Source organism: Canis lupus, chromosome 16 (genome assembly GCF_011100685.1).
Source record: "Canis lupus familiaris isolate Mischka breed German Shepherd chromosome 16, alternate assembly UU_Cfam_GSD_1.0, whole genome shotgun sequence".
Classification (NCBI taxonomy): Eukaryota; Metazoa; Chordata; class Mammalia; order Carnivora; family Canidae; genus Canis; species Canis lupus.
This window is the reverse complement of record NC_049237.1, coordinates 44,904,740-44,930,367: the sequence shown is the minus strand read 5'-3', so window position 1 is coordinate 44,930,367 and position 25,628 is coordinate 44,904,740. Positions and strand designations below refer to the sequence as shown.

Here is a 25,628-nt window from a genome sequence, read left to right as displayed (position 1 = left end):
TGAAATCAACACACTTTAATTTCCCTTTGAATATCATGTTGCCTTCCAGCTTCCCACGTGTACCGACTGATGGGTCTTGAGGCCCACCGGCCCACAAAATAAGAGGACAACTCTGCTTCGAACAAAGACGGGACTGATGAGCGTGAGTCACAAAGCTGAATTTCTTGAGTATGTAGCTGAGGCAATAATTTTGAAATCCAGGCTTTGATGAGAAGGGTATTCCTTTTCTAAGTCTCTCTAGCTGCCATGAACATAACAATGTGGTTGATGATCATACACTGAGCTGGAAATCAGAATTGGAGACCAAGAGAAAGGAGAAATACTTCCCTTTTGACCTGAGAGATGAAGTAACAGAGTGAGAGGAAGACAGGGGATGGTGATGACAGGTATTACAGTTGCTCCTCCTTCTCCCTGGGAAATATGTTCCCAGACCCCTAGTGGTTGCCCCAGACCAGGGATAGTACCAACCACTCTACGTACCATGTTTTTTTCCTATACCTACATCTCCCCGGTGAGGTTTAACTTATAAATTAGGCACAGTAAGGGATTAGCAACAACCAATAACAAAATAGAACAATTACAACAATATGCTGTAAGAACTGGTAGGTGAATGTGATATCTTCCTCAAATATCTTATCATAATGTACTCACCCTTCTTCCTGTGATGCCAGCAGATGATAAAAGCCACATGAGGACAGGAAGAGAGAGGAATGACGCAGGCATGTGATGTAACATTAGGTGACTGTTGACCTTCTGACGCTCCAGCAAAAGGAAGAGCACCTGCTTCGAGACCTGGGTTGATTGCAAGCAACTGAAATTGCAGAAAGCAAAAGCAGAGATGAAGGGGCTACCGGCTGGGGGAGGTCGCAGCTCATGGCTGGGTTGAGCAAGGTGTGAAGGAAATAGTGCCTAGGGAATGAAGGAAGACGTGCCCAAGACAGAACTGCCTGTTCTGTTCTCTTGCCTGGAAGAGCCATGTGGGACTTGCAGGTGTTCTTTGATGCCTTGGAGAGGCATGGAGACAAGCCGAGAGAGCCTGCACAGAGGGCAAAAGGGCCCTGGTCTGTGCAGACTAGAGCGTCCCAGTGCCATGATTAGGGCCATGGGGCCTAGCAGTGCTTGTCAGCTTGAGGCTCAGAAGGGACCCCCACACCTCAGCATTCACCAGCTTAGGGCTCGGGTGTCACCACCAGAAGGCCGGAGACTGTAAGGCCGAGGGACTCCTTTCTCTCTCTCAGTGGTCTACACACCCAACTTTGTGCTGTTGGCCAAATGTTGTGGCTCAGAGCGCAGGCTCTCAGGTCAGGCCGCCCAAGCTTGAAGCCTGGTTCCGACGTTTATCAGATGCCTGATCCTGGTCAAGGTACTCCTTTTCCTCATTTCTCAAGTAATAATAGGGCCGTTAGGACAGTTGAAACAAGAACATTTTTCTAAAATGCTTGTAAAGGTGCCTGACACGCATTAACCCCTCGCTTGTCTCACTGATGTAGGTTTTCTTGGGGGAGGAGCAGGGCATTAACTTGAAAGAGGCTGACTCACCAAAAGAGACAATTGAGGCTCTAAGAGAACATCTGTAATTACTATGTTTATTCCACTCTGCCCAGTGGAAGATTAAATTAGTTACAGGAAAATAAAGAAGTTACGTTTTCTTTGCATGCCTGAGTGCGGTTCTCGTGAATTTGTGATTTCTGCCAAGAGCCCTCTCTCATCCCTTGAGTGCCTCTAGCCACTGCTTCTTCTTGACCATAACCACACATCTGGAAAAAGTTTGGTTCAGTCAAAATCTCCATTGTCCCCCCTCTCACCTCCTCCTCCCCTAACTTCTCAACTTCACAACCTTAAATCTGTCCTGTGATTCCATGGGAGCTGCTCCCCAGCACTGCCAACGTACTGCTGATTCATAAGCCCAGGGAAGAATTTATGAACATTTTTCTAATCGTCTTTATCCTCCCGCTGTGACCATTCTTCTTTTGTTCTTGGGCTCTGTGACATGGCCGATTGTTGCTTTAGTTCTTTCTCTCTAGCGCTTCCTTGATCCTCTGGTAGCCACTCTTCCCCTCTTGGTTCTTGAACCATTACTGTCCTGGTGTCATACTTGCCTCTTGGCTCTTCTCACTTTTCCTGGTCTCCAACTTATGATATCAGCTGCCACTTGTGAAGCCAAGCTCATCTGCATCTTGAATCTGGACTCTTTTTGAGTGCCAATGCCACATATTTAATCGCCTATGAAATGTTTCTTCTCACTTGGGTGTGTCATGGACTCCTCAAAGCCAACCTATCTCCAGCTAGACTCACTCTCTTCTTCCTTCCCTACTCCCATTTTCAAAGTTCTCCAACTGTATGGCAAATGACATTCAAACCAGAACCTGGTAAATTATCCAGAACCCCTACCTTTCCTTCACCTCCATCGACCCTATCAGCTGCCAGTTTTGTGGAGGCTGCCTCTTCAATACTCTTCCTATCGGACTTCTTCCCTCCAGATCCTATCCTCTGCCTCTGCCAGCTTTGCAGGCTTCATCGAGGCTTGCCTGGATCACTGCAAAACCCTTTACATGTTACACCTGTCCTGAGTCAGCCCCCCCTATTGCTCTTCCAAAATGTAGATCACGGCATTTCAGCTTCTTATTGAAACTCCTTTAATGCATCATGCCTTCCGCGAATAGTTCTAGGTTGGAAGTCTGAGCTTATCATACAAAATTCCTGTTGGGGCCAATCCCTCAGCCCCTAAACTTGCCCCACTGCCACTCGGTCCAATGCTTCAGCTCTATCCTGCTTCTGAAATATAGTTTTTTACACATTTGGCCCTTTGCACATGCTGTTCCATTTTCTCAATTGCTTCCCCCTAGATAATCACCATATGTCTTTCAAAATTCAAATCAGTGGCACCCTAGTTCCTTGCCTGCTTCTCTATTTGCCCCCCACCCCGTCCATTATACACACATTACATAGCTGCCTAGAGTTCTCCATGAAAAATCTGATCTTTAACTATAGCTGTTTTGCTTTGATTCCTTCCCTAATGAACTTTAATCTTGAGGGCAGAGATTCCTGAGTATTCCTTCAGTGCCTGGCAAATGGTAGGTACAGGGTTAGCATTTATTGAATAAATTGATGTATGAGTGAATAAACATGGCTTAATGTAGGTGAATGGTTCTCTGGAAAATCCAGTTGTGTAAAATCAGAACTTATGAACATTACTCTTCATAACCATGGGAAATGGGCAGTAGATTAAAAGGCGGTATAATTGAATACAAATAAATACTGTTAGCTATACAAACTTTTAAAATCTTATTTATGTGTATTATTATCTATTACATATTATTGTATATTTACCATATTACAATACACAATTATTTTTTTTTATTTATGATAGTCACAGAGAGAGAGAGAGAGAGAGAGAGGCAGAGACATAGGCAGAAGGAGAAGCAGGCTCCATGCAGTGGGAGCCCGACGTGGGATTCGATCCCGGGTCTCCAGGATCGCGCCCTGAGCCAAAGGCAGGCGCTAAACCGCTGCGCCACCCAGGGATTACAATACACAATATTATTGTGCATAATAAATATATATTATTTTATGTTTACTATATGGGACTTTTTGTAAACAAAAACTCTCTCCCATGTTCCTGTGAATTTACTCTTTATAGATACTTTTTTAGGTTTTAGCAATGTTTCCTCTGGCATTATTCAGTGAATATATATTCATCCTACACAAATTCACATGAGCTAAATACTATTGTGCAAAAAATAATAATTACACAAGTTAATCTATAAATCTTAGCTAAGATGGAGAGTGTCTGGGCATATTAAGAGATATCCTTATGTCCATTGTTTGGGACAGCAATTTGGCTGCCCTATAATTTATATGCCCTTTGCAAGCCCCAATGATGTGGCATGGTTTCATTTCTGGGGCTTGACATTTATTACTTCCTCCTAGACTTCTTTCTACCATGGTTGGCCATTAACTAGGATATTTTTTTTTCAATGATCCCTCTTTTTTTTTTTTTTTTTTTTTTTTTTTAATGATCCCTCTTTTGATGGCCCAGTAAGTTGGGAAACCTAGCTCTTGAAATTTGATAGTCTTTCTTAGGTGTTTTTGGAAGTTTTCTTGGTTTTTGTCCAGGGAATCGTTCAATGAAAGGTTCAGTGCCCTTGAAATCTGTTTCTTATCCTTTTCTCTGGATAGTGATCTCCAGGGTGGCCTCTGAGGCCCCAGGAGTAAAAATAAAACTTCCTCATTGGGATTCTCTCCAAATTTTTCCCTGAGGCTTCACAGAGGCCTACATGCTGTCGAAGTCTGTGGAAGTCACCTCCTTCCCTCCTAGAAAACATCTCTGTCACTCCAAGCTTGGAAGCTTACCCCTCAAATATGGTTCATTTCTCTCTTATTCTTGTTTGTTTTCTTTTTAATTTTTCAAATTTTTTTTTTTTATTGAGGGATAATTGACATACCGTTGTTTTAGCTTCAGGTATACAACATATTGATTTGATACTTGTATGTATTACAAAATCATCACTACAATATGTCCAGTTAACATTGATCACCATATATAATTATGAAATTGTGTGTGTATGCATGTGAGGAGAATTCACAAGATCCATTCTCCTAGCTACTCTGAATATGCAATACGGGATTCTTAACTATTGTCACCATGCTGCACATTACATCCCCAGGACTTATTCATTTTGTAACTGGAAATCTGTACCTTCTGATTCCCCTTCACCCATTTTGCCTGCCCCTCACTCTCCACCTCAAGCAACCACCAATCTGGTCTCTATATCCATAAGATCAGTTTTTGTTTGTTTTCTATATTCCACCTAGAAATGAGATCATGCAATATTTATCTTTTTTTCCCCTGACTTATCTCACTTAGCACAATGCCCTCAAGGTCCATCAATGGCAAGATTTCATTTTTTTTTTTTTTATGGCTGAATAATTTTTATTCTGTTTTTTTTTTTTTTTTTTTTTTTTTTTTTAAATGTGTTCTCTGGGTAGAATCAAATTGATTCTCAATCAGGAGAGGTATTACCCAATTCCTGAAAATATTTAAAATGTATCAAAGCAATTTCATTGTCACAGTAACTAACAGTTGCTAATCCTATTTAGGAATTGAAAGCCAGGATGAAATCTCCAGCAATGCAGTGCATAATCCTACACACCAAAGAATGGTCCAGCCACAAATGCCAATGGTGCCCTTGTTGAGAAGCATTGAGGACACAACTTTTTTTTAAAGTTTTTATTTATTTATTCATGAGACACACACACACACACAGAGGCAGAGACATAGGCAGAGGGAGAAGCAGGGTCCCTACAAGGAGCCTGATGTGGGACTCCATCCCAGGACCCTGGGATCACCACTGGTGCCTAAGGCAAATGCTCAACCACTGAGCCAGCCAGGCGTCCCAACTCAGCTGTTTTATGAATTGATTCTTTCGGCCTTGGGGTTGATATCTGGCTCAAATTCCACTCAAGGTTTTATAATGGATGTGAATATATAACAATATCTGCAATATTTGTGTTATTTTTTCACTTTACTTATGGTATAGTTTGGTTAATAGCTATTCTTAACATCAATTTAGTTGATTTTATTGATTACTTTTCCTTAATCATTTTAAGAAACTCTTCTCTCTCCAAAGGTGCTAATAATATTGCCCTCTATTTATTGCTAAAGGATTTAGAAATTGGCCTTTTGTAGCTAAGTCTTTAATAAAATGAGAATTGATAACCAATTACCCAGGCATATTTCATTTTATTTTAAAGATTTTATTTATTTATTTTGAGAGAACGAGAGTGTGCACACATGTTGGGGAAGGGACAGGGGGAGAAGCAGACTTCCCACTGAATGCAGAGCCTAGAAAGAGGGCTGGGGGCTGGGAGTGCCTCCATCCCATGACCATAAGATCATGACCTGAGTCGAGATCATAACATGAGCTGAGATGAAGAATCTAATGCCCAACTGACTGAGCCACTCAAGTGCCCCAGAATTGACATATTTACAATATTGACTCTTCCTGTCCATGAGTATGGTATACGTCTCTGTCTTGGATACTACTCATACACCTCTACAAGTCCTTTCATTCTAGACACAGCTGCAGTGACCAAGTCCATGCAGACTTCAACTAGCTTTACATATGTGCAATCTGAGAGATCCTCACCTCACCCTAAACTAATGTCCAGTCTTTTGCTTCCTAGGCAGCGTCTATTTTATTCTAAGATGTCTGTGGGAAACTACTCAGGACATACATGTCACTTCCTGGAAGACAGGGTACTTTATACCCTGTTTGGCGATCCTTGATCACTAGAGAATGGGAATCAATAGATAAATGCAAGGGAGGAAGATCCTGAGACATTTTTCATATTTTTCAGATGATTCCATGGCCAGCAAATATCCAGTTGCCTGTAGCAACAGCCAACTCAGTAATGCGTTCTCGAATTGACTCTCTCTCCTCTGTTTAACTTCCTTTACCCTTTGTTTCATTCTGTAAGATCAGACTCTTAGTAAGTGACTTTTACAAAACGTGTTTTCTCAGGTTTCTACCTTTAAAGGGTGGAGAGACTCAGACTAAATCAGACTCTAAAAATTATATTTTCTTTATTAACTTTTAATAGAGATTAATACCATTCTACATACATCGCTTGTATATCTTTTGTTGGACTTTTTTCTTACGTTTGGCATATTTTTATTCCTATTGCGGACAGTATCTTTTTTTTTTCAAGATGTTTTCTGTCAATTGCTAATGCATAGAGATGAATTTAATTATGCATATTGATCTTATAATCAGTCTCTTTGCTAAACTTTCATTTAACTAAATCTATCTGTATATCTCTTGGGGATTTTCATGTAGACAAATATATTTTCTGTAAATAATGACTTTTCTTTATGCCTTTGCATTTTATCTGCCTCTAGTACATCTTTTATTTCTTTGTCTTACTTCTCTAGCTTCAGTACTGAAGAGAAGTGGTGAAATTAAGCATCTGTATCTTATTCCTAATTTTTAAAAGTAGGCTTCTAACTTTTTTCCTATTAAAAATAATGTTTTCTGAAGGATTTCAACAGATACTGTTTTAGGTTGATAATGTGCACTTCTGATTGTATCTTGAAATTTAAAAATCATGATTTAATATTAACTTATATCTAACACTTTTTCGGTTTCTATTGACATGATCTTAATTTAACAAGTTAATGATGTTTACATATTGAGTACTTTTAAATGACCTTTGCATTTCTGTTTGATCATGGTGTATTATTATTTTTACATACAACTGGGTTTGTTTGCTATGACTTCATATAGGCTAATTGCATCTACACTCATGAAAGAAATTGACTTATAATTTCCTTTCTTTTTCTCTTACAGTTATTGTGTTTTGTTGTTAGAGCTTTATAGACTTCACAGAATGAGTAGGTTAGTAATTTGTTTCTTGCTCTAATTTGAAATATATGGTATAAGTCTTAAAAGACCTTGAAGACTTGGTTGATTTTGACTGTTAAATCATTTGGGTTAAGTGTTGTTAAATAATTTTTTTTCACCACTGATTTCATTTCTTTAATTTTTAGAGAAATCTTTGGGTATTGTAGGTCTCTTTGAGTCTTGTTAAGAAAAATTCTCCAGAAATGTGTCCATTTCATCAAAGTTCTCAAATATTTTGGCATAATTTTTTTCATAATCTCCTGGAACTTTTGCTATGTCCCCATTTTTATTCCCAATATTTTTGTGCCTTCTCACCTTTTCTTTATAGTTGTATTGGAAGTTTATTAATTTGGCAAGGACCAACTTTTGGCTTTGTTGATGTTCTTTATTTTATTTTTTTAAGATTTTATTTTTAAGTAATCTCTACACCCAATGTGAGGCTTGAACTCACAACTCGAAGATCAGGAGTCTCACGCTCTCTGACTGAGCCATTCAGGTGTCCCATATTTTATCCTTTAGTAACTTCATTAGTTTGTTCTTTTCTAATTCTGAACTTTTTCCAATATCTTGTTAATGTGGGCAAGTAGCTCACGAATTTTTAGCTTTTATTCTTTTTTAAATGTAATATAAACTATTGTTATTTTTCAAAGAACCACTTCTGTTGTATTCCACAATACATTTCTATTCTGAGCATTTAAAAAAATATCTATTCTAATTTCACCTTTGACAACTGACTTAGTAGTGTGTTTTACATTTACAGCCAGGCTTTTTTTTGTGTGTGTGTGTGTGTATATTTTGTTGGTGACATCTAATTAATTTGCATTGTCTACAGAGAACAAACTCATAATATAAACCAGTATTTTGAAAATTTTTGGAGATGTTTTTTATGGTCATTTATACAGTTAATTTTTCATTGTACATGAGAAAAATATTTATTTCCTAATTTGGGAATATGGAATTGTTTAATTGTGTTGTACAATTTCTTATACCTTAATTTCTTTTTTTCTTGACCCATCAATAATTGAAGGAAGTATATTGAAATCTTCCATTTGATGATGGCATTACCATTTCATCCTATAGTTCTATTATTTTCACTTTATAGATTTTGAGGCTATATTATTAGATGCATACAAATTATGATTATGATTCTGGGTGAACTGAAACTTTTATGATCATCTAATGACCTTTTCTATTGATCTTTTCTAATTACTTTTTATTTTAATCTATTTTTTTCTGATAATAACTTAAGGCTTCTATGTAGTTTAAAATTTATATGGTGTGACTTTTTCCTTTTTTTAAAGATTTATTTATTTATTTGAGGGAGAGAGAGAGAGAGAGAGAGAGTACATGAGTGAGAGGGAGAAAGAATCCCAAGCAGACTCTGCACTGAGCTCACAGCCCCACATGGGGCTTGATCTCAGGACGCTGAGATCATGACCTGATAGGAAACCAGGAGTCGGATGCTTAACCATCTGAGACACCCAGGCACCCCATGTAGTGCAACTTTCCCTTCTAGTATTTATAAACTTTACTTGTCATTAGGTTTTAGGTATATATATTTTTCAAACAATTTGGCAATCTCTTTAACTGCTACATTAAATTTATTTACATTCATTTTCAGCACATGTGCTGACAAGGTGGGTACTACATTCATTTCCACGACGGATGTTTTAAAGTTGCTTTACTTTTTTTAGGATTTTAAATTTCTTACTTATATGTTTCTTGATTGTTATAAGTTAATTGAGTTACTTTTGAAAATTAAACACTTTATTTCTATTATTTTCATAATTACCTCTGAAATATTGCCATGCATATTAAAATAATCCCCTTCTTAGATAGAACAAGAATCTTAGAACAATTTAACTCAGATTACCGCATTGTAGCTTTTGTTCTATTTTCTCAAAAAAAATTTTTTTAAGATTTTATTTATTTATTTAACAGAGCCACACAGCACAAAAAGGTGGAACAGCAGAGGGAGAGGGAGAAGTAGGCTCCTTGCGGAGCAGGGAGCCCAATGTGAAGCTCAATCCCAGGACCCTGAGGTTATGATCTGAGCTGAAGGCAGATGCTTAACTACTGAGCCACCTGGACACTCCTATTTTGTCAAAATTTTAATTCTATGTCTCTTTTAAAACCTTATAAACTTGTAATATTATGCTATAGAGACGATATCTATTTATATTTATTCACATATTTACTTATTTTTTGCTTCCCATTACTTCTTTGATCTAAGATCATCCTTTTGGAATAAATTTTCTTTCTCTTCAATTATGTCTCTCTTTTTCTGTATAGATCTGTTTTTGGTTTAAAAAAAGATTTCAGTTTTTTAAAATCTGAAAATCTTTTCATTTCACCCATGTTACTTAAAAAATTATTGATGTATAATTCATGTGTAGTAAGGTGTCTAAATCTTATGCAACTGAGTAATTTTGCATATATAAATATATATGTTAAAGTGTATGTACACACACTCACACATACATATATTCATCCACCCTCCAAAACAAGATATAGAATATTTCCAGTAGCCTAGCAGGTTCTTTCTTCCTGTTTCCATTTAGTATACTCCAAAAGTACTGTTTTGACATCTATCATTATAAATTATTTTTAAAATTTCTCATTAAGAGACTCTTAGAATATATACTACTTTCTTTAGTATGGCTTGTTTTATTCAACATTTTGTCTATGAGATACATTCCTATTGTTCCACGGAGCTATAACTCACTTCTCATTGTTGTGCTGTATTGCATTATATGCATATGTCAAGACTTTATTCATTCTATTGTTATTGCTACTCAAGTTGTTGGAAGTTTTTTTTTTTTTTTTTGGCTATTATGAATAGAGCTGCTGAGAACCTTTTCTATATATCTTTCAGAGGACTTAAGCTCTCATTTCTTTTACATAAATACTTAGGAATGGAATTGCTGGTTAATAGGAGAATTGTTGGTTAATAATAACATAATAGGAATGGAATTGCTGATTAATATACTTAAATATATGTGTGTTTACTTCTGGGAGATCTTGCCACAGAGTGCCCTAAAATGGTTATACTAATTCATATCATAGAAACAATAATAGAAGTTTGAGTGGCCTTCCTATTCTTGTCAACACTTGGCACTGTTTATCTTTTTAATATGCCATTCTGATATGGATCTGGTGAAATCGCTGGGTAGTTTTGTTTCTTTAAAGATTTTATTTATTTATTCACATGAGACACAGAGAGAGAGAGACAGAGACACAGGCAGAGGGAGACAGGCTCCCTGCGGGGAGTCTGATGCGGGACTCCATTCCAGGACCCCGGGGTCATGCCCTGAGCCGAAGGCAGAGCTCAACCACTGAGCCACCTGGGTGCCCCCCTGTGTAGTGTTCAATTTGCATTCTCCTAATGACTAAAGATTGATGAACATCTTTTATATTCTTAATGGTCATTGGAAATTCTCTTTTGTGAACTGTCTACTCACATCTTATGCTCACTTTTATTTTTTTATTATTAATTTATAAGTTCTTTGTGTATCACCTTTTTTTAAAAAAATATTTTATTTATTTATTCATGAGAGACACAGAGAAAGAGAGAGAGAGAGAGAGAGAGAGAGAGAGAAAGAGACAGGCAGAGGGCGAAGCAAGCTCCATGCAGGAAGTCCAATGTGGGACTAGATCCCTGGATGCTGGGATCACACCCTGGGTGGAAGGCAGACGCTTAACCGCTGAGCCACCCAAGCGTCCCTTGTATATCACATTTCCCCCCCTTTTTTAGAGATTTATTTCAGAGAAAGAGAGAGAGAGAGAATGAGAGAGAGAGAGAGCTCGTGCACGCAGGTGTGAGAGCAGAAGGAGAGTGAAAAAGAGAATGCTAAGCAGACTCCCTGCAGAGCATGGAGCCCACCAGAGGCTTGATCTCATGACCCTGAGATTAATACCTGAGCCAAATCCAAGAACTGGATGCTTAACTGACTGAGCCATTCAGGTGCCCCTCGCCTTTGTTCTTAAAAAAGTAATTTTGTCGGGGACATAATTTTCAACTTGAAATTTCTCATATTTTTATCCTTGATGGTCCATAGTCTCTAGACGCTGTCTTCTTTTTTATTTACTTTGGTAGGTGAATGCCGTGTTTTATGAATTGCAGATTTCCCTGATACTCATCTTACATATTATTCTCTTCCATTTTCTTTATTTCTTCATTCAACCCATCCGGTTAGATATACATCTCATTCTATCCTTCCCGTATTTTAACCTCTTTTTGTATCTTCCATCTTTGGGACTCACTTTTTGCATTCTTCTTAATTCATAAGCTTTGTTCACCCCTACTCCACTGATCTCAATTCATCTACATCTATTTGCTTTTTAATCTATCGATTGAACTTTTAATTTGACATTTTATTTATTCTTTTTCCCTAAGATTCCTTTTGGAGCTCTTTACCTGTAAGCCTAGTAATTTTGGTCTGGCTCAATTTATAATTCAAAACAATTTGAAAAAATTCTAATCTCTACTAGCCCCAAACCTGAAGACTTTAAAGCTCTAAACTGGCTGTTTTTGCTGACTTTAGGATGATTTTTCCCCCCAGGAGTGCATGTTGATCTTTCATTGTAAATTCACATTGTTGATTTTAATCCAGGGTTACCTGGGAGTTAAGAGAGTTTAATGGAGAGCTAAACTTGCTGTAAGAAATATGGAGAAGCGTGCTACAATTATCGAGTAAGCTCTTTTGCAAGATCTGAAACTTACTACCATATCATGTAACTTTTGGGGGTGTATTCAGGAAAACAGCATGTTTATCAAGTGTCAGATGCATTATCTGAAGTTTCTCTAGGGAGGATTTGCATTTGCTCTTGCTAAGACTGACTGGGCACCATGCATCCTGACTCCTCTAGAAAATGCCTTCTCAAATGTGTAAGATACATGTCTCTCTCTCTCTTTTCCTCAGTTAAATATTACCTAAACCCTGGCAGCTTCCATCATTTCCTCAGTCTACGGTTCAGCTTTCCTATCTTGCTCCATGCCAGCCAGCTGAAGGCTCAGTCTTCTGGCCACAGAGATGAACCTGGCACCTGCTGGTAGATGACCACTGTTCTTTATCCACCACTGGCTGCACCAGTTTCCTTTCACCTTGAGGGTTTGTGGAACCTTTTGGAGGTTTCTCTTACTTCTTTCCTGCGAGCTCAGCAATTAATTACTCTTCATGCAGAATTCTTCTTACTGTCAGAAAACAGAAATCATCCTTTTCCCAGAAAGACTGTAAAGAGGCTATTTTCACAGTGCCCCACAGTTTCGAATAGTGCTCTGTGGTACCCTCTGGGCCATCTTGGTGGTGACAGTAGTAGTGTTGATAGTGAAGAAGACAAATATGAATGAGGTGGAAACAGAGACAGAAGACTCCAGGCCCTTGGCCTGGCTTTATATAGCATTTTTCAATGTGGTCTGCAGATGAGACTTTAATGACAGAGAACCGGTTCCAGATCTTTAATATTTGTCCAAATCAAATGAATGATTCCATTTTTCCCAGTTAAGTTTATCCATTCTACTCAGCTCTCAAAGATTTTTGTGATGATTTAATGTCCTTTTAGAAGCACAGGTTTTTAATGTCAAAATAGTGTAAACACACAGAAGCAAGAGAAGAAAAATCTAGGAAGGGAAGAAAGAAGTCACTGCCTCAAAAAAGAAGATCATACTTCAAGGGAGGAATGGACAGAGAATTGATTAGAGGGAGTAGAGGTTTTAGGTGAAAGACTGCTATATTTTAAGATATAAAAGTAACAATATCTTTAAACATGTCATAAACTGTGGTGTTTCTGTTTAATTTTGATTCATAGGGAACTATTCATGGCATCAGATTCATTTACTCACAATTTCACACACACACACACACACACACACACAGATTTGCAGTTTGTTCAAACATAGTCTTCGTGGGGATTCTGCCTACAGGTAAACTGTTTGCCTGATTTTCATTCAGTCCATTTTTAAGAGTCCCTGCTGAGTCAAAACATATACCAGAAAAACAGTTAAAGTCAAGATTTATATCAAAATATCACCATGTCTCTGAGAGCTAAGCTTGCTCTAAGAAGCGAGAACTTGCTGCAATTACAGAAGCTCTTTTGCAAGACCTGAAACTTACCAAGGTAAGGTTACTTTTTTTTTTTTTTTTTTTTGGTGTGTTTAGGAAAACAACATGTTCACTATGTACCAGATGTAGTAACTAAGTTTCTCATCCAGTTGTATTTAACCCTTAAGACAATCAAGTGATTTTTATATACTTCATTTTTTAAAAATGGGGCTGAAAGAAGTTCAACAACTTGGTTCAGGTCTTGGAGATTGTAAGCGGTAGAACTAAGTTTGAAACTCATGTCTGTCTGGTTCCAAAGCTCTGCGTGTGTGTATACATATATATGCATAGATATTTATGTGTACATGTGTGTGTGGGTGTGTACATATAGATACTTCCTAGCCTGGAAAATCCACTCTCAAAATACAGAGGATGTATGTTTCTCATTTTTTTCTTAAATATAGTGTCTTTTTTTAAAAAAAAGATTGTATTTATTTATTCATGAGAGACGCACACACACACAGAGAAGCAGACATAGGCAGAGGGAGAAGCAGGCTTCATGCAGGGACCCGGAAGCGGGACTCGATCCCATCACCCTGGGATCATGACCTGCCTGGGCCAAATGCGGATGCTCAACCCGTGAGCCTCCAAGGCGTCCCTGGTATCTTTTTTTATTTGATCACCATCACCCATGAATATAGTTGTCCTAGTGGTGATGATTCAAATTTCACAGTTGGATAGGATTCCTTTGCATCTTATTTTATAAAGACTTCTGCTCTCCTAATAGTTTTTGTTCGTATAAATCTTACGAGATTAGTTAATATTGCTCTCTAAATAAAGCAAGCGGAATAAAATCATTTGTGTGAAGTCACAATAGAGACCTGGCTGAGGTGACAGCCCCAAGGTCTTAATCACATTAACATCCTTGGGAAACTTCAAGGCTATTTTTTCGTCTTGCTGCAAATATTTTACATTAAATTGGCAAGGCGAACACAGTTGTGAAATTATTTATGTTAGGTAAACCTATCCTTTTAGATAGAAGAGTGGGATTTCTAATCCTTTTTTGGTGCTATCCTAACCAGCTCCAAAAACCTTCTTAAATACATACCATAAATACTTTTGAAGTACTTGCCCTTTTTTGGGACTGTCAAATATACTTTATTAAGTGATTACTAGGAGCATATGGATAAACTCTGCATAATGGCCAAAGCAGCATAGTAAATTGTTTCTGAAAAGTAGAATGAAACCTTGCTATTTTTGCATATCATCTTTGTCTTATATTTTAGTTTTCTGATCCTACATTAAATGAGAGAAGTGCACTTTTAATTTTGGTGAGGTCAACACTAGGATACATAAAAATACCTTCTTAGTATGGTTCGTATTGATAGTTTTAGGTGCTGAAGGGAAGTAACAGAGCTTTCTGGGTATATCATATAGCTAAAATTGCCTCTATTTAAAATTACAGTTACAAATGAAATACTTAAATATCTAAGTATATTACATAAATATTAAAAAATTAAAATAATTATGAATTAAAAAAAAACCCTTAATGATCATGTATTTTGTAAATAAGAAAAATGTAAGAAGAAAGTAAGGTGAGAGAAGGTACTTGACCAGGAGACAGAAAACCAATGTTTCGGGGAAACCAATTAAGCCATGTGGCGCTTTTTTATATTTTCAAAGTAATGAGGAGATTGTACCCTAATAATTGGAACTTTTATGCTGAGTTTACAGCTAGAAAACCATTTATATAGGTACAGATCCAATACCAGTAGACTTGCTCACTTGATGTGGGAATGTGTGTGATGTGTGTGGTATGTGTGCGCGTGTGTGCACAGTGTGTGTGTTGAGGAGCTATAGAGGGTCTAAACGCTATTCCCCAGTGAAAACTCTGCAGAATTCCTTGTACTTTCAGGACTGTAATTTGAAAATCATTAGATAATTTCTAAAATCCAACTCTGTGTATTATTTTATGAATTCTTCTTGGTTGGTTAAGGAAGAGTCAGGAACTTCTACAACGTTAAAATAAATCTAGAATTGCCTAAAATATTTTGCTTAGAAAATAGTGTGAACTTCTCAAGTATATAGTTAGGCAGGTTTAGCTATTCATGTATACAGCATATTGAACTATACATCAAAGGAAACATTAAAGAATGTTCCATTTTCCTATGGGAAGTAACTTTAAAATCATAGTAGAAAGGCTAGGAAAATATGAATTGCTTTCGGAGTATAAATGAGGAGTATAAATGAGGCTCACAGTAATTATCACAATCAATGACACAGTTTATGCAACTAAGGAAAGGCATGTGGGGAAAGAACACATCCCATGTGGAATAAAAAAAAAAAAGAAAGAAAGAAAAACATATTTCCTAGGAAGAGAGAAGGGAATAATAATGAGTGGATTGGGAAAGTTATTTGTTATTGAATCAAGACTAATATGCCAAGGAAGGGAAACCACAAAGATTATGCTCTAAAGTAGTGTCAGGCAAACTGGCTTGGCAGCTCACTGTGAGGGTGCTGTGGTGAACATCTGCTTTCAACAAAAAAGGGCAAACATCATGGTACCAACCAACAATTCCAGGCATTTTACCAAGGAGTCTCTTTGCTCAGGCTAATTCATGTGAGATGAACATTTCCAGTTTCTGCTGGAATTCCAGGCAGTTTGCTGGTTTGGTCAACAAGCTGATGGCACGACAGATCAGATTTAATCAAATGGATTTCTATCCTCCCTGTATGCAGGAAGGCAGGCTACTCTGAAGGCCCGAAGGGATGCTCCTGGGTACATTGCACAACGACACAGGACAGATTCGCTGCAGGACTGAGCACAGATCCTGCAGGTCTGAACTTCAGAGATGGTTTAGAAATTTTAAAGACACACTAAAGGCTTTTTTAGTCTATTCAGCTTACATTATGCAAGGATGCAATTAGAAACCTGGTAGCCGATTGCAGGCTCTACTTTTACCACTCCTAGGAGAAGCTCTTCTCACACGGAGCAGCATTCTCCAACATTCTTGACAGTCATTCACATGGCAGGATGGGCCATATTTAGACACAATGGAAACACATTTAGAAATCCATGTGAGAGGAACTGTGCCATTTTGCAAAGTTAACACAATACTGAGATGTGAATAGCAGATAAAATCTTCACCACTTTTCAGATTTTTGTTGCTAATACACCTGTCTCAGTTCTGCTGCCTGATAACAAATGCTTAGAGCGTCCACCAGAAAAATTGCAATAACAATATTAATAATAACTCGGCACAACTCTAAAGAGCCTCCTGGACACTGAATAGCAGTATAGTCAACGCCACAAAGTCTATAAAACTATCTACAGATATTTGACCTAAAACTGACAATAAGCCGTCAGACCTACTACAAATGAAGATCTAAAAATTCAAAAATGCTTTATTACTATTACCAACAAGCCACTCTCAAGATTAAATAGAAAGACCAGCTAACCATTAATGAGCTCCTGGATTGAGGTGAGTCATCAATATTGAAATCAGATTCCTGTGGTTCAACTCTCTTGGTCCTGGACCGTAAGAATATAGATGAAAGAACATTTTCTAAGGGGCTCTGGAGCAGTGGGCTGACACTCAGGCAGGAAATTAAATACATTTCCATGCAGTGTCCCGGAGTATAGTTTCTGAAATGCAAAGAAACAGTAGCAGAAGCACCACCAAGCTGCATGATCATAATACTGAGAAGGTATTTTTTAACTAATCCGTGATAGAGAAAACAGGCTGTATTTTGCTGACAAAATTACAGAGAATGTGGCATTTGTCAATAGAGAAACTGTACTATTTATTTATTTATATTTATTTATTTATCTAAAGATTTTATTTATTTATTCATGACAGACACACAGAGAAAGAAGCAGAGACACAGGCAGAGGGAGAAGCAAGCTCCACGCAGGGAGCCCAATGAGGGACTGGATCCTGCGACTCCAGGATCATGCCCTGAGCCAAAGGCAGATGCTCAACCACTGAGCCACCCAGGTACCCCTACTTTTTATTCTAGATAGTCCAAAATATCTATGGAATTTATCATTGATGCCCTGAGGCCCCCTCCCCCTTCATCCCGCCTGTATAAACACGTTTCCACCTAGCTGTTCCTGGGCTACTCTCCACAGGGCACTCCCCCACATGCATGGGGAATACATTTTTCTCCTGCTAACCTATCATCAGTTACTTCACAGGCACCCCCCAGCCCCCCACCTCCCCACCACTCAGACCTAAATTGGTCAAGTTTTTCCTCCCAACACTGCACACTTCACAACTGCTGCTGCTAGGCACACACACTGTGTCTTGCGCTGCTGAGGTCTACATCCTGGGACATCGTGCAGAGCTGCTGTCTTTGAAACAAGGCAGGGCTGCAGCAACTGTCTGCCCCTCACACCTCACCCCCTTCGGCACGGGTCCTGCTCTTGCATGTGGTCAGCTGCTGCTTGAAAGGGAGAGGGTCTGTTTGATTGGTGGAGACCCCACTGTGTGGATGACCAGTGTGTGCCCACATCCCAGCTGCCAGGGCAAAGGTTGGGCATTTTTACTTTCAATATTAGTAACTGGGCGCTCTCTCTCTCTCTCTCTCTCTTTCAGTTCTGGATACTTCTTAAGGGAAGATAATTTATTTATTTATTTATTTAACCTAAAAGAATAAAACCACCTTCCAGAGATAGGGCAACAGGCTTTGAAATCTGCCAGACGTCTTTACCCCCCAGATTCAAAGGAGGGACAATTTTTGTCTTTGGGCTGGACATTTAGGAATGCTCGTTTCCGATCACAGACCGGATTCAAGGCATTAAATGTGCACCTCGGCCTTCAGCCCTCCACATCATTCCCATGTTAAAGCTCCTGCACATTAACTGCAAAGTTTACAAGTCATAACAAGATTGCTCTAACTGCCAAATTAGAAGCCAAGGGTGCTCTGCTCCAACCATTTTTGCTTTAAACATCATTACCAATAATAATCTGCGGGATCTGAGCTTGGCTGGAGGTTTGGCTGGTGATGTGTGAGGTGGAAAGGAATGCAGCTGCCGGCTCATCAGGTCTATGAGCTAAGCATCGCTAAGCAGCAGAGACTTGCTTTTACGGGCTTGTCCAGTATAGGTCTATATAATTTTATTTAGCCATTTATGAGTCAGGAGACACATAGGCTGTCTAATTAGAAATGCCCTTCTGTACAGGCTCTTTTCAGACCCAAACCGCACTTTCATACAAAGGAATGCATAAATATACATGATAATTGACTCTAATGACAGGAAAAGAATGTGATGAAACATTTCCTGATAAAATCTAGTCTCAGGCATGCAAAGGGGATCAGGACTCCTCTTCAGTCACTGTGATTTACAACATAAAGGGAGCAATTCTAAAGGGTGAAGTAATTTTCTTCTAAATGCACAATATACGGATGAAGAAAAAGCAGAGGGCCTTTGTGTCATCTGGACAAGGAAAAATTATCAATGTTCTCTAGATGGGAAAGGAAAATCCCATTTGACAAGCCAACCTTCCTTCATGGACTTTTCAGTTTCGAGGTACCGGGTCCATTTTTCAATTCCTCTTGCAAGTGTGCTGTGCTCCCGATCGCAGAGCAGTTAGGCTTAGAAAGCAACATGAAAAGGACATTGTTTCTGGGCTTTCTTCCATTGTTTTCTCAGAGCGCGCCTCTAGACACACTTCCTCTGTTCTATTATGAATCTGGCGTTCTTCAGAGATATGGAATGCAATTATGATGATCAAGGATCTTAGTGTTTGAAAATGAATCTTTAAAACTAGACACGGTTGTTAGAACACGATTGCAAGGCCTTCAATAAACATTCCATGCATCTTGAAGGTAGCAGAATTTACAGAGACCTCCTTGCACCTAGTGCTATAGATTAATAAAGCCCAATGTGGCAGTTATCAGATAGATGGTTTATCTGATTTCTTATCTTAAAGTCATTCACTGTTGAGCTTCTCCCCGAAATAGCTTTAGTTCCCTTAAAAATAGAAAATGAAAAAAATAGACAAAACAAATAAAACTCGAGAGCAATAAACAAATATTTCATCTGATTCAAAAGAAAGGATTTTGGCAACCAAAAGAATCGTCAACAGAATAGCTTGGTACTGCATTAAATAGCAAGCACCTGACAGATTTAGCATTTACAATGCATATTATATAAGAAAAACAGGCAAAATCACTTGTTTTACACATTGGTGTGCTCCCTTTGAAACAATTAAAGTGGTTTTAGTAAAGGACATGGAAATATTCTTAGCCAATCTAAAGGATGTGTTTTCAAAGAACCCAAATTATTTATTGAAACAGTTTTTTTATTTTTATTTTTTTAAGACTTTATTTATTTGACAAACAGAGAAAGAAAGAGCAAGCAGGGGGAGCAGCAGAGGGAGGGGGAGAAGCAGGCTCTCTGTCTAGCAGGGAGCTTGACACGGGGCTCGATCCCAGGACCCTGAGATCATGACCCGAGCTGAAATCGAGAGTCTGATGCTTAACCAACTGAACCACCCAGGTGCCCCTGAAACTGAGTTCTTAAACCAAGTGATGGGACGGGTCCCTTAGAACTGTACCACAGTGATGGATAATCTTTTACGAATATCCATGCAAGTTAAATATTCACTCTGTTAGCAATTTAAGGACCAGATAGATCTGACTTTTTCAATGGCCATCTATGGCCTCAGACACTCACCTGCTTTTCCCACCTTTCTCGTGCTAACGACTCTGGCCAACGAACCCTTAAGGGCTTCCTGGTTGGCGTAACAGGCTTCTGGAAGGGGGCGGACAAGGCCCACTGACCTCAGAACATTAGTGCAATGGATAATGAGGGAGAGGATGAAGTTTCTGTTGGCTTGCAGGATTCCAGTGGGAAGCTGGAAGTGGAGAATGTCTCTTATCTCACCGCTACATGCTCACCTCCTGTCTCCCCTACCCGGTTGCCCTGTCTTTACACTTCCATTGAGCCTCACTGCCCTTCCCTTGACGTGAGGAGAGCCTATTAGTCAGAACCACCTTAGTGTGATTTCAGACATTAGCCCTCGTGGAGGACAGCTTGCATCTCAATAAGAGTTTATGCAGGAAAACCACAGAAAGCTTCACGAGAGCCTTCTTTTGACTCCCTGGCTCTTCACAACACATTTCTTCCCTTGTTCTCATTTATTTGCTGAATTGGGCTTCCCCTGTCGCCTTTTGGGGCTCCTGTGCCCACATGTTATAGTTTGGCTCCCCTACAGTTCTTTCTTTTTTAAAAAATTCTTTTAAAAAAGATTTTATTTATTTATTTATTCTGAGAGACACACACAGAGAGAGGCAGAGACATAGGCAGAGGGAGAAGCAGGCTCCATGCAGGGAGCCCAATGGGGGACTCGATCCCAGGACCCCAGGATCACATCCTGAGTGGAAGGCAGATGCTCAACCACTGAGCCACTCAGGTGTCCTCCCTACGGTTCTTTCACTTTCTACTGCTCTTCACCTGTCAACACTTTCTCCCGTGACCGCATCCATGTTCATGGTTCCAAACACCCACCTAACCTCCAGCCAAGAGCTTTTTCCCTGTGCTTCGGATTCCTATCCGGCTCTGTTCTGGAGATCTTCATGCAATGAATTAAATGTTTATGTCTGTTTAAAATTCAGACGTTGAGATCTTAAATCCCAGGGTGATGATGTGAGAAGGTGGGGCCTTGGGGGGGCTAAACCGTCATGAATGGAACAAGTGCCTTTAGACGACAGGCCCTAGAGAGATCCCTTCTCTGTTGTGGGAGGTCACGGTGAAGAGACACCATCTACAGGCCAGGAAGCGGGCTCTCACCAGACAGTGAATCTGTCAACATCTCGTGTGTGGATTTCCTGGCCTCCGGAACTGTGAGAAATAAATTTCTGTTTCTAATCCACCCAGTTTATGCTACTTTATTAGAGCAGCCGGGACAGACTAAGATGCTTCACCTCGCTGTCCTTACATCATCTTAAATGCAACTTTCTCTAAACAGAATGCTTTGTCTTCTGCACACCCTCGCTCTCCTTCTGGTGTCAGCTGGTGGCATCCACATGGTCACACAAGAGTGAAAAGTGATGGAGAGCGGAACTTAAGCCCAATTTTCAAATGAGAGAGGGCTCCTGGACTTAGTGAGACCTGGGTGGGAGTGGGGGTGGGGTGCCAAGAGGGAGCAGGGAAAGCTCTTTATTTTTGAATCTGGGTTCCTGGTTCCACGTTCTGTCATGGATGATGGCCCCTAATCCAGCTAGCTCCCTAAAATGAATGACTAGAGACCTGGAGTGGTAGAGAGAATGGGAGTTGGTTTCTGCGGGGAGGGGAGGCCTACCAGTTAATGGGAGGGAGTTGCTGGTAATAGAAACCTGAGTTGACAATCACTTCAATAAGAAAGAGGTTCACTTTCTCTCCAGGAAAGACACATATCGGCAGCCCAGGGCTGCTGGGATGGTGACATGATGGCTTCAATGTCCCAGCCTGTTCTATTTTTAACTCCCCCATCCTTAGCAATTAGTGCTCATCCTTAGGGTCACCGCAGATCCACAGAAAAGGCTGCTGAAGCTCCAGCCATCAGACCCGTGTTCTGTTTAGAAAAGAAGGGAAAGGACCAAAGGAACCTTCCAGCAAGCAGCTATATCCAATGCATTCTACTAGCTTCTCATTGGCTACCTCGAGAAGGAAACGTGGCTGAGTTTCTTTTCTGCACCTAATCATGTGTAAGTTCCATTCAGTTAAGACGATGACTCAATGGAAATTAGGAAACTAGAAGTAGCTGGTACTGGGGATTCTAAAAACAGTTTGAGCTTTTAAAAACGTAGAAATGCTTGTTGTGCCTTCCAGACTCATGTCACTGGCCAAAGCCCCTCCAGAGTTCTCTGGAAGTTTTGTTTCCAGGATCTCCTCGCCCACAAGGAGGTGGGTTATACTCCCTGAATATAACCTGAAGCCACATCCTCGTCTTCATTCTTGCCACCGCTCCCCTCGTTCACGCCCCTGGCCTTCCTGGACTGATTTCTGGGACCACCTCCTGGGTCCTTTCGGTGAGTGCAGCGTAGTGTATCCACAGTGCCAACCTTGGAGCTGGAAGCCTGGCTTTTCTGGGCAGATTTAATAAGATCGTATCTGTAAAGCACTTGCACAGTGCCTGGCTCAGGGTAAGCATTCGATGCATGGTAACAATTATTTTTGATCTTGCTTTAAAAAATTGTAATTTGTATGTCATATCAGAGCCATTTGTTTAGATTACTGATTCTTTCATAATTGGCTGCCCAAGGGCAGGAACCTCTCTTACTGATCTCTTCTCCAGCACCTAACACAATCACTAGCACACGGTAGGCTCCAGAATGGATGAGCACTGATATTTCTGTAGGACTGCTACCCTGCAGGCAGCACAGCAGACGCCACGGAACTCCACAGATCACACATTCAGGTCTGTTCTTTCTACTTATTAGTCTGGTGTCTGCAGCAGATCAAGTGTCCCCGGTTCTCATATCTTTTTCTCCAAGCCTAATCTTTATTCCCATTTCGGGCTCCTGATACGTCCCCTTTGAATCTTTTTCTAATCCTCTAGGAGCCTATCTTTCTATTTATCTTTATGTATATATTTTTTATATAGTCATATATATTATATTCGATAAGAATGTATATTATATATTTTCCAGGAGTGGCATTTTTATATAAGAATAGCTATGAATTATAGGATACATATATATTCGTATTCCTTAGTATGATTATATATTTTTATGCAAAATAACATACTTGGCGAATAGTAGTGATAATGATGATAACAGTTAGTATCTTTGGCACCGGGCAGCCCAGGTGGCTCAGTGGTTTAGTGCCACCTTTGGCCCAGGGCGTGATCCTGGAGACCTGGGATCGAGTCCCACGTCGGGCTCCCTGCATGGGGCCTGCTTCTCCCTCTGCCTGTGTCTCTGCCTCTCTCTCTTTCTCTCCCTGTGTCTCTCATGAATAAATAAATAAATAAATCTTTAAAAAATAAATATATCTTTAGCACTTGAATCGCACCAGAGACTTCTCACAACAGTTCTGCAAGGCACTGCAATTTTCAGTCTCCATTTTCCAGAAACACAGAGATGTTTGTGACTCTGCCTAAGGTCTCTGGCCTGTAAGTGGCAAAGTAGATGTTCACTAGAAATTGTTTGAATCTCAGTTTCCTAATTTTTCCTCCTCATGACTTGGATCCTCTCCCCCTCGCCCCCTGTATTTCCAAATATGTTAAACCCTCAATCGTACAGTGTGTCTTATTTTATAAATCATTTGATTTATAAATCATTATCTTACTTGATCTTCCTAACAACCCTCTTGAGGTGGGCAAGGAAGATTTTGTGACTTCCACTCCACAAATGAGAAAAATGATGCTCGTAGGCATCATTATTTAGATGTACAGGGTATGTGTTCTGGAAGTGTGGCCAAGAGTATCTTGCCCAGCCCAGGCCTGAGGAGGAGACTGAGCCTCAGAGAAGTAACTGTCTTTCCCTGGTTCCCCCCCAGCTAGCTCCTGTACCACTGGCCTGTTTTTGAATTCATTGTCAGCCCCCTGCTGTGGAAGAGATATTGATTTTGGAGCCAGTGATTCCACTTCTCTGAGCTACAGTTTACTCCTTTATACAATCATAAAACAGGGATATTATGAAGACTGCTGCGAAAAATAAATGAAATTCATATGGAACAGCCCTAATGCAATCCAGGTAGCTGGTAAGTATTTAACAGATGGCAGTTATCTTGCTTCCTCCTTTCTGTGGGAGGTTGTGAGGATTTAATAGAGAAAGTTTCTTTATGGGGCATCTGGGTGGCTCAGAGGTTGAGCATCTGCCCTTGACCCAGGTTGTGACCCCGGGGTCCTGGGATCCAGGCCTACATTGGGCTCCCTGCAGGGAGCCTGCTTCTCCCTCTGCCTGTGTCTCTGCCTTTCTGTGTCCCTCGTGAATAAATAAATAAAATCTTAAAGAAACCCCAGACCTTGATTTCCACATCATGGATTATGTCCCACACCATCCACCCTCTCCAGCGCGGGGTCCCCACTCTGGGGCCTCCCCTCTGCCTCACCCCACCGCTTCCTCCCCGTAATCCTCCTGGGCCACAGGCAAACCTCCAGGCTCCATCCACCGGCTCACGTCTGAGTTGCCAGGTCCCACTTCCAGCTGAGCTCTCCAGGCCATCATTCCCATCACTCTCTCCAAGCACCTGCCTTCCATTCTGTGCAGCAGCTCCCACTCGGCCCCCCAGAGCACTGAGCAACCGGGGGGCTGAGCGCTGCCCGCCTGGCAGGCCCTGTTCGGGGTCCCCGAGCTCGTCACCCCATCGGACCTGGACCTTGGGTGGAGCTTCCTGCTGTGGATATGGTCCCCCCCACTCCCCAGATTAGGGAGCCTGGGGGAGCCACCCAGGGTGAGACTGAACCCTTGCCGAGCACCTCCACCCAGCACCTCCAGAGCTGACCTTTGAAGCATCAAATCCTTCAGCTTTCTCCCCCATACGCCACAAGCTTACCTTCATTAATTTTTAAACACTGGGTTTAAAAATGTGTTTCTCACAGCTCTTCATGCACATAATTTAAAGAGACAAATAGGTATGAAAGAAAAAAAAAAGAAAAAAAGAAAAAACCCAACCAAACAACCCAAAACCAAACTCCCAAACCCCCAGCAGTCCCAGACCTTCGTATCCTTAATTTCCTCTTCTCTCCAGAAGCAACCACTTTTAGCAGACTCTTTGGGCACTGAGATCCATATTTCTAAATATCACGCATATGTTGCTACTTACTGATCTTTCCATTTTAGGCACATTCTGTAGAGTTCCCACAGCGAGGCCTGAGGAATTAGCTAGTTCCGAGAACAACACCTGGATCCCCTGAGCACCTACGCCACCTTGTCCGTCCCCATTCTGCTCCAGGTTGTATTCATTTATGTATTATAAAATGTAAATACTAATCACGACTAAGCCACAGGTATCTTACAATGACTTTTCCTTCCTGAATGCTGCGGGGTAAGGCCTGCAATTAAAGCCCAATATTAGGCGCTGCCTTGACATCTGGTGAAACCACGAGGGCCTCAGATGGTGTCACTACAAGGTCCTGTTCTCCACTGGGCTCTGGTGGGTGAGGTCCCCTAACCAAACAACCCTCCTTATCAAGGGGACCAGGTGCAGCTTCTGCTTATCCCTGAGTAATGAATTTTGGTGCCCTGCTAG

The 25,628-nt window shown here is 40.3% G+C and overlaps 1 long non-coding RNA gene across 1 annotated transcript; it reads right to left on the bottom strand.

Annotated features, from left to right (window-relative positions):
* Window positions 1-18,068: 18,068 nt before the first annotated feature.
* On the bottom strand, window positions 18,069-24,875 carry LOC119869583. Its single transcript, XR_005371117.1, has 2 exons — window positions 24,532-24,875; window positions 18,069-19,421 (listed from the first exon to the last, which is right to left on the bottom strand). It is a non-coding gene; the product is annotated as an uncharacterized LOC119869583 (long non-coding RNA).
* Between the last annotated feature and the right edge of the window lie 753 nt (window positions 24,876-25,628).